This window comes from Ixodes scapularis, unplaced genomic scaffold (assembly GCF_016920785.2).
Source record: "Ixodes scapularis isolate PalLabHiFi unplaced genomic scaffold, ASM1692078v2 PGA_scaffold6__148_contigs__length_123643588, whole genome shotgun sequence".
Classification (NCBI taxonomy): domain Eukaryota; kingdom Metazoa; phylum Arthropoda; class Arachnida; order Ixodida; family Ixodidae; genus Ixodes; species Ixodes scapularis.
The window spans coordinates 1,450,628-1,465,820 of NW_024609881.1; the positions used below are offsets into that span (position 1 = coordinate 1,450,628).

At 46.8% G+C, this 15,193-nt stretch overlaps 1 protein-coding gene across 1 annotated transcript in view; it reads right to left on the minus strand.

Moving 5' to 3' along the window:
• Positions 1-15,193, minus strand: part of LOC121838382 — a 36,466-nt gene that overhangs the window by 12,768 nt on the left and 8,505 nt on the right. The window lies entirely within an intron of this gene.

The window sequence follows — 15,193 nt, forward strand, 5'->3', positions numbered from 1 at the left end:
TGAGTGTTGTACGGAATGACTTCATATTGTTCTTGCTACTGTCGGAAGTAAGCCGTCTGGATTTCTCTCCTCTTTTATATCAATATATTTTACTAAACTGGACTGATGGGCTAGTTGGACTGTTGGGCTAGTTCATGACGAAAAACAGTATGAAAACACAAGGACCCAGAGGAGGGAATAACACGGGACAAGGCACCTTGTCCCGTGTGTTACTCTCCTATGTCCTTGTGTTTTCACACCGTTTTTCATCATCAATATATTTTGCTGTAAAAAAAGGAATCAATGGTCAGCGCCATCGTTGTCTTCTTCTTGTCCCTGCATCCTTTTTTAATCAAACTATGCAGTTTAATCAGCAGAGGTGTATCTACACGGCAGTTAATGGCGCTATTCAGTCATAGAAACAAAAATGTTTAAATAAACCGACAAACAGGGAAACTTTTCACAAGGATGTCATTAGGTGGCTCATTTATCACACTCAAATTCTAGGGGTGTAGGTTTCTGTAACAAACAGCAAGAAAAGAAAAGCACGCCACTATTATGTGTAGGAGAAAAAACGGTTCAACTGGTTGATGCTGCTACTCAAAGCTGGCACCAGACAAAACAAATGCTTGAAAGCTTCTTTGATATAAGCAAATCTAGCAAATCTAAACATGCTAATGATGATAAACATTAGGGTTTTAATAGGTGATGGGCCAAACTTTTTCGGAATCAAAAGTTCAGCGCCGAATCTTTGGATTCAGCAAAACCAAATTTTCGCCAAACTTTTTTAAAGATTTGGCAAATATTCAGCAAAAATACATCATTGCCAGACCTAAAAGTTAATATATTGTTTTTTGTGTGCAAAAAAATTTATAGCTTTTTTTTTGTAATGTATAATGATGCAGTTATTACTAAATAAGGTGATATTCTACAAGATAATTGTATCAGTCATTTTTGCATGTTTACTGGTAATTTTAAATTGACTTTTTTGCAGAACTGGCGTGACAATGGGGTTGCGTAGTAGTGAGCGCAGCCAGCACAGTCACGATACGCGAGTTTCGGTTTTGAGGCCTCATCGGTGCACGCTTGCAAGTGTGTATTGTTGAAAAAAAAGGCAGTGACACTATGTTCTACAGGGTCTGTCCCAAAACTTCCCGGAATGATTTTTTGTGGTCGGCAACGCCGCCTGGCGGGGTGGGGCTTCAGGTGGAGAAGTTAGTGGGGGATATAAGCTTCGAAACGAGACCGGTCTCAGTTGTCTGCTATCAGTTGCTGAGGCAGGTCACGCTCCGCGCAGAGGCATCTACAGCACCCTCGTCGAGAAAAAAAATGGACCAGTTTTTGGAGCAACGTTATGCAATTAAGTTTTGTGTGCAACTAGGTAAAAACGGGGCGGAGACGCTCAAAATGCTTCGGACAGCCTACGGCGACGACGCAATGAAAAAAAGCCAAACTTTCATGAGGCACAAGAGGTTTCGGGAAGGTCGGGAGTCCGTCAACGACGACGACCGCTCGGGACGCCCGTCGACATCACAAACGGATGACTCGGTGCAAAAAGTGTGTCACGTTTTGGACAAGGACCGGCGATTAAGCGTTCGAATGGTCGCAGATGAGTGTGGAATACCCAAAACAATCGTTCATCGCATTTTAACAGAGGATCTCCAAATGAGGAAAGTCTGCGCAAAAATGGTGCCAAAGGTCCTGACGAGTGAGATGAAGGAAGAGCGTTTGTTGAAGTGTCAGGAATTGCACGAACGCTTCGAAACAGACCCAGAATTTTCGGACAGAGTGATCACAGGGGATGAGACGTGGATTTTCGAGTACGATCCCTAATCAAAGCGTCAGAGCAGCGAGTGGCACACCACGGAGTCCCCTCGCCCGAAAAAAGCAAGGATGAGCAAATCGCGAATCAAGGCAATGCTCATTGTGTTTTTTGACAGAAAGGGTGTGGTTCACAGTGAATTCGTGCCACAGGGACAAACAGTCAACAAGGAGTTTTACTGTGAAGTGCTTAAACGGTTGCGAAACAGGGTTCGACGAGTCCGAAAAGAAATTTGCGACAACTGGATCTTGCACCATGACAATGCGTCAAGCCACACCACGCTCATTGTCTCCGAGTTGCTGGCCAAAATGTGTGTGCCAATGCTGCCCCAGCCACCGTACAGCCCCGATCTGGCACCACCGGACTTCTTTTTATTCCCAAGAATTAAAAGAACCCTGAAAGGAACTCAGCATGGGACGCTGGAGACGGTAAAAGCAGCTGCGACGACCTCACTGAAGGAGGTTCCTGTTGACGGCTTCCAGGGTGCCTTCAGTGATTGGGTTCAGCGTTGGCAACAGTGCATCGAAGCAGGGGGATATTACTTTGAAAAGTTCTGAAAAGATTGTAAACTGATATTGAATAGATGATTTATAAAAAAAACAATTCCGGGAACTTTTGGGACAGACCCTGTATACTTCCTCTGCGAGTCATCGTTTTGTGCACAAAAATGAAAGCAACAGCTGTTGAGCCTTCACCAGAAGAGATAACAATAATATTGTAAATATACATATTTTTCAATTTGAGTCACTTCAGCTTTGCATGAAAGTGTGCATCCCATATTCGCAACGTCTCATTTTAGAGCGCAGCTCTTAGGCGCCCGTTTCTGGCTTGAGCGGCGTCGCCGTCGGCGTAACCGCGCGGTGCATTATGGGTAAATTTCCCCGCTAAATCTAGCGGAAAAATTTCCCCGCTAAATTTAGCGGAAAAATTTCCTCGCTAAATCTAGCAGAAAAATTTCCCCGCTAAAAATTTCCTAGCTAAATTTAGCAGAAAAATTTCCCCGCTAAATCTAGTAGAAAAATTTCCCCGCTAAATCTAGCGGAAAAATTTCCCCGCTAAATCTAGCAGAATATTTTCCCCGCTAAATCTAGCGGAAAAATTTCCCCGCTAAATCTAGCGGAATATTTTCCCCGCTAAATCTAGGGGAAAAATTTCCCCGCTAAATCTAGCGGAAAAATTTCCCCGCTAAATCTAGCGGAAAAATTTCCCCCCTAAATCTAGCGGAATATTTTCCCCGCTAAATCTAGCGGAATATTTTCCCCGCTAAATCTAGCGGAAAAATTTCCCCGCTAAATCTAGCGGAATATTTTCCCCGCTTAATCTAGCGGAAAAATTTCCCCGCTAAATCTAGCGGAATATTTTCCCCGCTAAATCTGGCGGAAAAATTTCCCCGCTAAATTTAGCGGAAAAATTTCCTCGCTAAATCTAGCGGAAAAATTTCCCCGCTAAATCTAGCGGAAAATTTTCCCGCTAAATTTAGCAGAAACATTTCCCCGCTAAATCTAGCGGAAAAATTTCCCCGCTAAATCTAGCGGAATATTTTCCCCGCTAAATTTAGCGGAAAAATTTCCTCGCTAAATCTAGCGGAAAATTTCCCCGCTAAATTTAGCAGAAAAATTTCCCCGCTAAATCTAGCGGAAAAATTTCCCCGCTAAATCTAACGGAAAAATTTCCCCGCTAAATCTAGCGGAACAATTTCCCCGCTAAATCTAGCGGAATATTTTCCCCGCTAAATCTAGCGGAAAAATTTTTCCGCTAAATCTAGCGGAAAAATTTTCCCGCTAAATCTAGCGGAATAATTTCCCCGCTAAATCTAGCGGAAAAATTTCCTCGCTAAATCTAGCGGAATAATTTCCCTGCTAAATCTAGCAGGAAACCCGCTAAATCCAGCGGGAAAATTTCCCCGCTAAATCTAGTGGAAACATTTCCCCACTAAATCTAGCGGAAAAATTTCTCTTCAGGGCAGGTGACCTTCCGAGGCCACGTGACCCTCGCGGTCACGTGACACCCCCAAATCACGTGACCTTGGCGAGGGGGTCATGTGACCCCTCCAAGGTCACGTGACCACCCCTCCCCCCCGATAACATGTGAACCTCAGTACCCCTCCCTCCTCCTCCTCCTCAAGAGCTGCGCTCTAATTCGGCGTTACAGGGAGTTGTAAACGGCTTTCATTTTTTTTACTTTTAAAATAATGGTTTATGATGCTAGTACACACCGGACGTTTAGGAAGATGGGAAGAGTTTGGAATGTCGGATGTGCAACGTTGAGAATGATAGTTCTGTCTTTAGTTTTATGCGGATATATGAAAACCGCGAAATGACGCTAATTGAAAAGCAATATTATTTTGTTTTGCCACAAACTACTTCTGGCCTGAAAACAGGATTGCTAGAATGGCGAGGAGTGCTTTAAAGTTGTCAATCAATGTTGCAACTACCTCGTTGTATCACTGGAAAGATCAAATGAAAATCACGTTATCTCGAATGTACCGCATCAATTGTCTTTGCACAGTGGACTGCATTATTTTTGCGTCCATTTCTGGTCGACCTTCTCTTCTTGAGGCAGAAGATATTGAAGAGAACAACTTACAAAGGTTGACAAACAGACAGTTACCATGTCGCCTACACCTCACCTCACCGTAACTGCTGGTAGTACTACACTGTACGATGGTAACCGCACGACCGCACAGTGTCCATTTGCAATCCATGGCCCCGTCGCATTCTTGCGCGTGTGCAGACGTTTGCCGAATTTCTGCCGATGTGCCAAACTTTGCCGAATCTGAAGTTAGGCAGATTCGGTCCATCACTAGTTTTAATGGCACAATGGAAACATAGTGCACCAATAGACCCCTTTTGAAAGTCTGCCCTCTGTTGGAATCCCTCTACAATGGCGGGCACAAGCGCGAGCTGGTCGCGCTCAATTGCACCTCGGCTGCACGAGTCCTCGTGCAGCGGAAGCACAAGTCGGAGCTACCGCAATGTCAGTTGTTATGCCGTTGTGCAGCGAGTCAGATCTTCTATGAATCAGCATGCGACTTTCAAAAGGGGTGTATTCAAAGTTATTTAGAATATGCTAAAAAAGAGCTTTGAGATAGTGGGATAAAAATAAACAACTGATGTAAATCACAGACATATGACTTACGCTTAAAAGGGTAAGAAAAGGACCCCTAAAAAGTTCAGGAAAGCCGGAGCTACGCAGTTGGTGCTGAGAGGGACAATGCCATAGAATGTGCAACACTGTCAGCTCTTTCCCACAATGGGCACAGAGCTCTTTGCCACAAGGAAGCTGTGGCAAGCGTGAACGGCCAATCCTCGGGCGGCAGAGCAGAACCTCGGTACGACGTTCCTTCTGGAACGAGCAAAAAAAGGGCACTTTCTGAAGGTGGCAAATGTCGACAGCCCCACGTCATCCAGCCGCCTCTTTTACGTCACAGACCACTTAATCAAACTTTGTTACCTGGTCGACACTGGAGCTCAAGTTAGTGTTGTTCCCCTTTGTGGTTCTCCTTAGGGCCACTGCCTTTGGGAGTACCACGTTCGCAGCGAGACGCTCTACCGCAAAGCAGGTTCGTACTCGTGTGGCATGCTGCTCGTGGAGCGCAATCAGACACCAGTCACGTTGGTCACGATGATAACCTCTGTTTATTAACAACGAAACAAGTAACAAGAAGACAGCAGCTACCAGCTGGTGAACGCCGCCGGTGTGGAGATTGCCCACGGCCGAACGGTTGTTCGCAAAGATACAAAGGATGGGGTAAACGCTCACCGGTGCGCCGGACGGTTCCCCGTTGTCGCCGCCACTAAATCCCAGGAAGAGAGAGAGCAAGATACTTCTGTTTGCTGGTTTTAGGATACCGGCGGGGCGAAGTGGCCAATCAAGGAGCGACACGTCAATCTCCTTTCTGCGGGGGTTCATTACGAAAATCGCCCCTAAGGGGGAGAGGAGGAAGCCGCTCACAGTGGTAAGCAGCGCCACCTCTCGCTACGTCAGCGCGGCCGCTATGGCGCACCAAAACACTGACGTGACAGAATGTTGAGGGATCACAATCCCCCCACCCTACACCGTCGATATTGACAAGAACCTCCTCCTCTTCAAGCGGTCAATGCATCTACTATTAGGGCATATGGAGAAAAGTCGTTACCTTTTAGACTTAGAACTTTGGCGGACATTGTGCTGGATATTAATATTTACTGACGTTTACCAGGCACAAACTTCTTACGGCGATTTGGACTCCCTGTTGATCTAGGTGATTACCAGCTCATTGATACTGAGACACAACTTCGCATCCAAGTTTTGAAAGCAAAAACACCGCCTCTCAGTCCCTTTCTCCCAGGAGCAGACACAAATGCACCATGAAGGCTCATCAAAGATGAATTTCAGTCCGTGTTTGGACCAAACGCCATTCAACAACTGGTCAAATATATTATCAACCACCACATTAACCTTCTAACCACCAAGTGGTGGTTGGTGGTTTGGTGGTTTTGGGGTTTTTTGGTGCAGCAGCATCGGGGCCATAGTGCACCAGAAACATTGTGTAAAGGAAGCCTACATTCTTTAAGGACTGACTGAAGCCTCAAAGCGGACCTTACTAGGAACTAGACTTATAATTTCCGCAGAATATTAGTTTCTTCCAAAAAATTGAAAACTTGTGAGACTGGGACAAGAGGCTCGTCACCCAGTAAAAGTGCCAAGTGAAATGGTACATGTTCCCGATAGAATATAGAAAAACAGGTTCGACGGTTCTCTTCAAAGTGTGGACAAACTATCAAAATGTGAAGTATACTTAATGGTTCAGAACAGAAGTCACAGGTCGGTTCACTCTCCCTACGCAAGAGGTAGCTATGGGTAAGGTGGGCATGTCCTATTCTCAATCGGCATAAAACTACTTCATAAGAACGCTCTCGGTGTCTGGCACTGCGCCACTCGCTCAGGATGGGCTTAATCATATGGAGTTTGTTTTGCAAAATATGCTTGGCACAGGGAATCCCATTCCCTGTGCCAAGCATATTTTATTTGCCTTTTTAGTGGTACTCGGTAATCAGTAGCAGGGATGCTGTTATGGTCAACTGTCCTATCTACACACGCAGAAGCTGCACGGTCAGCTAGCTCGTTGCCTTCAATGCCAATATGGCCAGGGACCCAGCAGAATTCTATCTGTATTTTCTTTGCCAGTGCTTATGTTAGTGTATTACAAAGTTGCACAAGCAGAGGGTGCTTCCAAGATGTTGGAGAGTTGAGTGCTTTCAGTGAGCTCAGAGAGTCGGAGAAAATGACAGACCTCCTATATCGATGCCTGACAATGTGGTCAACTGCAGTTATCAAACCAAAAAGCTCGGCAGTAAAAATTGAGGCATTTTCGTTTAACCTTTTTACAGATCTGTAGCCCTCGCCGATAGCAGCACAGCCAACGTAGTCTGTGGTTTTGATCCATCAGTAAAGAAGTGCTTGTAGCCATTGTACGAGGTACACAGCTCTAGGAATTCTTGCCTGAGAACACTAGGGTCAACTGTATCTTTTTTGTGCTTGGTCAAAGAAAGATTACAACAAGTATTGGCAACTTTCCAGGGTGCAGTTCTTTGTTGAATTTCAAGGACAGGAGAGAGAGCATCAAAATTGTATTGTTCTGTAGCAATTCTTACACGTAGTGCAAAGGGAGGGGTTACAGATGGTTTGTGCTGAAATAAGCGCTCATAGTTTATGTTCTTAATTATTTCATAAGCAGGATTTTGTGGAAAAGAACGGAGTCTTAGAAAGTACTGAACAGCGAGAAAAAGTCTACGTCTCTCGAGCGAGCACTCATGCGATTCAGCGTACAGGCTAAGTACCGGCGACGTACACAATGCCCCCGTTGCCAAACGGATCCCCTTGGTGGTGAATAGGATCAAGCATCTTGAGGGTGGATGGTTTCGTAGATCCGTAAACAAGGCTTCCATAATCCAGGGTAGAGCGCACTACAGCCCTGTAAATTCGTAAAAGACATACCCTCTCCGCGCCCCAGGTGCGATGTGAAAGAACTTTTAAAATGTTTAGTTTTTGCTGGCATTTCAGTTTCAGTGCCTTGATATGGGGGCCGAAAGTAAGCTTGCTGTCAAACTTCACACCGAGGAACATGTGTTTCGGTCGGACGGGAAGGGGTGTGCCATTTATGTGAAGCGATGGTTCGGGAAACATTCCCCTTCTCCAGGAGAAGCAAACAGCCTCGGTCTTCTCAGCAGAAAACTTGAAACCATTCTCATCAGCCCATTTACTCATTTTATTAATGGTTACTTGGATTTGGCGCTCACAGATAGCTAAATTACATGACGAAAAGCAGACCTGGACGTCATCAACATAAAGCGAGTAGGAGACCGAAGGTGGTATTGCTCGGGACAGAGAGTTGATTTTAATAAGAAAGAGGGTAACGCTCAGGACACATCCTTGTGGGACTCCATTCTCCTGGATGAAACATGACGAAAGGGTTGTTCCCAATCGCACCTGAAAGGTGCAATCCTGCAAAAAGTCTGCGATGCAATTAAACTTATTCCCGCCAATATTCATCTTGATAAGGTCTTGAAGGATACCGTACCGCCAAGTGGTATCGTAAGCCTTTTCAAGGTCAAATAAATACTGAAAGGCAAAACTGCTTGTTTATAAAGGCCTCTCGGATGGCCGTTTCCAATCGTACGAGGTGGTCGGCAGTGGACCTGGCCGCACGAAAGCCACACTGTAAATTGCTTAAAAGCGAGTTCCGTTCAAGAATGAGGATAAGCCTATTGTTAACCAGCCGCTCGAATGTCTTTCCCAGGCAGCTAGTCAGGGCTATAGGCCTATAGCTGGAGGTTTTACTTCTGTCTTTTCCCGGTTCGAAGATAGGGATGACAATAGCTTTTTTCCACACGCTCGGCAGCTTCCCCTCTGCCCACACTCTATTGAAAAACTGGAGGAGAATGACGAGAAATGCTTCAGGCAGATGGGAAATCATAGTGTAATGAATGTCATCAACCCCGGGAGATGTTGCTTTTGCTGTGGCAATGACTCGACGCAGCTCAGTAAGAGTAAAAGGCCGGTCATATTCTTCGGCACAGCAATCAGATCGGCGGATCGGGACCTTCTCAGTTTTGGTTTTAAAGCGTAAAAACTTTTCCGTATAATTCTTAGAGCTGGAGACCTGCGCAAAATGTCTACCCAGTGCATCAGCCTGTTTCTGCAAAGATGAAAACTCCTCTCCATCGTCGGCTGATAGCAGGGGGATTGAAAAGTGGGTGTAATCACCATCCATTCGCCTTACCCTGTCCCATACAATTTTGGCTGGAGCAAAACTATTAATGGAGGAAGTATACGAGTGAAAGGAACGGCGTTTCGCTTGTCTCCTGATGCGTCGGGCTTCTGCTCGCAGGCGCTTGAATGCGAGAAGGTTGGTGGCGGTGGGATACCGCCGAAACTTTGCCCAAGCGCAATTCTGGCGATTTCTGGACTTTCGGCACTCCCTATCCCACCAAGGCTTTGGGCGCTTGGGTAGCTTACCCGAGGTTTGTGGAATAGCAGCAAGAGCTGCATCAACAATGGCAGTTGCGATGATTTCATTTTCTTCTTCAATAGTGTGCTACAGGCAGGACAGAAGACGTTACACATTCCTGGAAAAGTTCCCAGTTTGCTATAGAAAGTTTCCATCGAGGAGGGCAACAGGGGAGAATAGGTGGGGGCTCTGTGGGGATGAGATGGATAGGGTAGTGGTCACTGCCACGTGGGTTGTTCAGGACAGTCCAGGTAAAATTTGTGAACATGGATGAAGAAACAATGGATAGGTCAATGCAGGAAAAGGAGTGGTGAGTCGAGCTGAAATATGTGGCCTCACCAGTATTTAGGAGACTGGCAGCTCTTCGGGAGAGAAACCTTTCTATAACAGATCCTCGGCTGTCGACCCGTTGACTTCCCCAGAGCGGATTGTGGGCATTAAAATCTCCTAGGAGAACATGGGGTTCTGGAAGCTGGTCTGCAAGGCGTTCAAGATCGGTCAGCGTCAGGGAAGATGAAGGGGGTATGTAGAGGGAGCATATGCTAATAAGGCGATCTAACATCAACCATACTGCGACAGCCTCCAGAGAAGTGTTCAAAGAAATTTCAACAGCTGGTACCGTTCCGTCCACAACAATGGCAACTCCTCCGGAACTGCCAGACGTTATGCGATCTTTGCGAAAGACTTGAATTGATCGCAGGAAATTACTATTCGACGGTCCCAAATATGTCTCCTGGAGACATACTGCAGAGGGGGGTGTGTACTCCTGAAGCAAAGAGTAAACATCATCCAGGTTGTGAAAAAGTCCTCTGCAATTCCACTGTAAAAAGCCTCCTGCCATAAAAATGTGTTCAGCTAAAAGGGCGTTAGGAATGTGGACCAAATTTTAAAATCGCTAAAAATGGATAATAAAATTAATATTAAAAAGCAAGGTTATTCTGATCTCAAAATATTTATCACAATGCAATACACATAAAAAAGTAGACAATGTGAAATTGGAGAGCTCCAGAATTAAAATATATGGGGTATATACATGAAGAAAAATACATGGGGTGAAATTAAAAGCCTTGGGTAAAGAGTTCATTTCGGAGGCTTAACAGGCATTTTTGCTTTGTTCTTGGGTTTTCGGGTCTGCCAATCCGTGTCTTCGAAGTCAGACAGGTTTGTGGATGGATCAGCAGCCTCAGCTGCTACTTCCATCTCCCTAGTTTTGCAGGCAGGTGTGCCTGCAGGCTTCGGTTGATCAAGTGTTTGAGAGGGCGGTTGCCGCCCTCGGCCCGATCCATAGGGAGGAGTGGAGGAGGAGCTGAGCAAATTGTCCTGCTCCATCGGTTCCACTCCATTAGAGCCAGGGGCGGTGCGAGAGTCGCGCCGCTCCCTAGAAGAAAAGCCCCTCCCAAGCGAGTTGGAGCGAGGGTTTCGCTCCTTCTCCCTCCGGGGGGGTCCAGAAGGGACAGTGGGCACGGCTGCCGCCGTCCCACTCTGTGACAGGGCAGCTTGCGTGCTCCCTCGAGGTGTCTGAGGGGGCAGCTGCCTGCCTTCAGGAGTTGGGGCCTTGAGGGCCACTGCCAGCATCTCTGGCGAGACCTGGGTGGCCCTCGACTCCGAGCGTGGTGCAGGGCCCCTGCGCACCACCTCGGCATAGCCTCCCTTTGAGAGGAACGACAACCTTTTCTTAGCCTCTGGGTATGTGATATTTTCCTTGGCTTTTAGTGAAAGAATTTCTTTTTCTTGTTTCCACAGAGGACAGGTGCGGGAGTAGGCTGGGTGTGGTCCACTGCAGTTACTTCAGCGGGCCACTGCGTCGCAGATGTCAGCGACGTGGTCCTGCCCTCCGCACTTTGCACAAGTCTCTTTTCCTCTGCAACTCCGTGAACTGTGGCCAAATCGTTGGCAGCGGAAACATTGTTGCGGGTTGGGGATGTAGGGACGAATGCGGCAGTTCAGGTAGCCTGCTTTGATTGTTGCGGGAAGAGCATGTTTCTCGAAGGTCAGGATGACGTGTCTTGATGGGGTTTCTCTGCCATCTTTTCGGAACATTATTCGTTTTACAGCGACAACACCGGCGCCTTTAAGTCCTTCAAGGAGTTCTTCTTCACTTGTTTCCAGAAGGTTGTCCTCAGAAAGAACTCCACAGATGGTGTTGAGTGTGCGGTGAGGACTCACCGACACTTTCACATCTACAATGTTTGTGAGCTTACATAATGCTTCGCTATGAAGTTTCGTATCCACCTCAACAAGGAGGTCTCCAGAGTGCAGTTTCTTGGCTTTATACGAGAAGCCGATAAGGTGTTCCGGAACCTTCGACGCAATAAAAGGAGATATCTTTGCAACGGGTTTTTGTTCATCTAAAGAATGAACAACAAAGAACTTAGTAAAGTTTTCCACAGGAGGGTCTTTTTCGATGGTTTTGTGCTCAAGGCAGCGCCTTTTCCAGGGCTGTCGTGAGCTGGGTTTAGGAGGAGGGGCAGCCATAAGAGGCGGAAAGTGTTCAGAACCTGTGATGTGCCGCCCACCACGGAGCCCAACAAGGGAATAGTTAACGGACCATAAAAAAAAGGGCTTTGCTGGAGCCGTTACACTATTAGCACTGCCCAGGTACTATAACCAAGTGTGGTTTTGGACAAGGGGTCTGTCGCCACCCAAGGTTAGCCCTTGCCACCAAAGGAGTTGAAAAAGGAAAGAAGAGAAATGAGGAGAGTGAAAAGTATGAGAAGATAAGGGCGAAAGAAGGGAGGGGATAGTAGAAGTGGCGACTTACTGAATCATCCTGGCCGGGCCTTACGAGGACTCCCGTCTACGAGAAGCGGGGGCCGAAGTGGTGTATTGCCTCGCCCGGGGGGCCCCGAAGGGTCCGAACCTACCCCGGACTCGGCTCAACCACCAGGATGCCCTTTTCCCCGGACACGGGAAAGCCACGCACAGCCAGACGTGGGCAGGCGAACCCGCACGGCTCGGGGTCCGTGGAGACGCCACTCTCCAAACACCTGCTTTCACAGGTGCCCCCTGCGGGGTTAACCACCAAGTAATCTTTGAAAAAAATTTACAAACTTTCCCAAATTTTTTTATTTGCACATATTTTTTCTTATGTGGTTCTGATTTTGCAATTACATTACTTGATTGGTTTCTGATAGGTATTAACAGAAAATTTGAAAAGAAAATGTTGATTTATATGAAAGCTTTCCTTCAGTGCATGTAAGAGTGAGAAGAATACATGCTTAAATGCGCAGTATTTATTTGAAAATACGCACCATAACAAAAGATCAAATGCCTAGATGTTTCTCCGTAGTAGCGCTAACAAAGTTCCGTAAGTAATGATTCCTTGCAGAATTATTAGCGCAAGGAACACCATCATCTTTTCGCGGTCCACCGGTTTCCATCACGCGCTGGGAAATGCGGAACCGCATAGCAATTTGTCTCTGTCACAATGAAGTTGGGAAGGTCCCAATCAAAAAAAGAAAAAAAAAACCTTCAACCAGCCGAGAATGTCTTTTTCGTCAGTGGGTTGCCACAGAATCCCAGGCACTGCACAAAACGGAAACCTCGGAGGCGCGGCTGGCGGGTTTTCAGCGTTTACGCATTGCCACACTCGAACACTACCCAGCGCGTCGTCCAATTCGTCACTGAGGTCATCGTCATGTCCGACTCACTTTCAAAGACAAATTCAATGTCTTCATCGAATTTGTTCGAACTGTTCGAACTGCCGCAAGAGAGAGCCCGTTTCCGAGGGCCGTCACCGGCATCACTCAAGCGCGCTGCCATCTCTGATCACTGTTTCAAGGCTAGATACATACCAAAGGCCAAAACACGCTATATTTGCGCGACCTCTCCTGCCCTCCAGTGTTAAAAATTGAAACTAAAGCCGATGGACGAACCTGTCTCGTGTTTGGCAGTGAAAGCAAACCATGATTTTGACTGGACGAGTGTGACTCGTCATCGGCGATATTGGTACAACCTTCTATGACAAGTACAGCTCGGGTTGAGTGGTTAAAGGGTTAAAACCACAGACCCTCCCCTCTCGTGCCCACGAGGCCTTCCGCCACAGTGGCTTCAGATGGCTAAGCACGAGTTTGGGAGCATATTAGAACTCGAGTATATACGGCCATCTTCGAGACCCTGGTCCTTGGTGCTCCACATGGTACCAAAGAAAACAGGGGACTGGCGACCACGTAGCAATTATAAGGCACTAAATCAGGCATGGTTCCTAATCGCTTCCCTATACCACAGCTGCAGGATTTCGGTGGTTTTCTCCACGGCGCAACAGTCTTCTCCCAAACTTTCCAATGCTTTGTAGACCAAGTCCTACGGGGGTTACCCTCCTGCTTGGCATACCTGGGCGATATCCTGGTCGTCAGCTTCACACCTGAAGAGCATGCCAATCACCTTGAACTTGGACGACTAACAGCATACAGCCTCGTTGGGAATGCAACAAGGTATGAGTTGGCAACAAAGATTTCCTCGGACACCATGTAGATGCTCATGGATTTGACAAGGTGGCCGTTATTCGCAATTTCCCACGTCCACACACTGCTACAAAACTTGAGAGAGTTTCTGAGTCTCGTCAACTTTTACCGTCGGTTTGTCCCTCCCTATCTCCCAGCCTTTGTACCAACTGCTACAAAACCCGAAGCCAAAAGCGACACCGCTGCTAGGGACTCGGCAAGCAGATGCATGCTGTTGCATCCTAGATGCTGCTAGATGCCTCGGATGCTGCAGTCAGTGCCGTTCTCCAGCAACTCGTCCGGAACACCTGGCATCCCCTCACATTCTTTTCCAAGACTTTCAACTACTGAAACTCGCTCTTCTGGCCGGGAACTACTGGCTATTTACCTCGCCATATGACACTTCCAACATTTAATTCAAGTCCACCAATTTTATGCCTTAACATCAAACAGCACATATACCATGAGAAGTCCAACAAGTGCCGTATATATCCCAATTCACTACCGACATTCACTTTGTCAAGGGCTGTGACAGTGCCGTTGCAGATGCACTCTGTCGACTAGGCATCAACCTCTGCGTATCCGACTAAACCCGGTTTTTGTACCCGGAACTGGCAGCAGCTCAGCAAGAAGGTATGCAGCTCCAACGCCTACGAAGACCCTTATTCTTGAACATGTCCATAGACACGGTTCTTCTGACACAGTTGTCTACGATGTGTCGACCCGCCACCCCCGCCCGTTTGTTCCTTTCTTGTTCCGCCGTAAGGCGTTCAATGCCATACATTCTATGGCCCATCCTGGTATACGGGACACCCAGCGACTTGTTGGCTTTCGGCTCGTCTGGCATGCGTGAACACCGTTGTGCGGGAGTACATGCATTCACTGTCAACGTAACAAAGTTCAACGTCACACGACTCTTTCAACTCTTTCACAACGAAGTTCAATGTCACACGACTCTCTAACTGCCATGACCTCAAAAGAGATTTCCTCAAAAGCAGTTTCAGGTCTTGGTGGGTAAGCAACACATAATGTTATTAAGGAATTCTTGGCAGATGCAGCCAATCTATCTGCTTTCTTATTCCCTGGAACCCCAACTTGGCATGTTGGGATTACGTGTTCACTTTATCTGCTGAGTGCGTCTGATGTCCTCGCTGCGCCCCTGGTGCCAGTGTTATTTTCCTCAAGCCTGCGGCACGTTTCTGCTTCTTTCTTTGTTTCAACTTACAATACACTTGAGTTGTGATTTAGCGCTCGTCTGTCTTCTGTGTTCCGTTCCTGTCCTTGACTGTTTATGCGCTATTTTTTCATCATGTTCAACCAGTACTAACTCACCCAGCTTACCACCTTACTGTTGATTGCGTATTCTCCTCACACCATAATAAACCACCTGGCAAAAAAAAAAAAAAGAAACATTGTTGGGGGTGGTAATGACCCTTGCATTTTAACTCCTTCAAATGG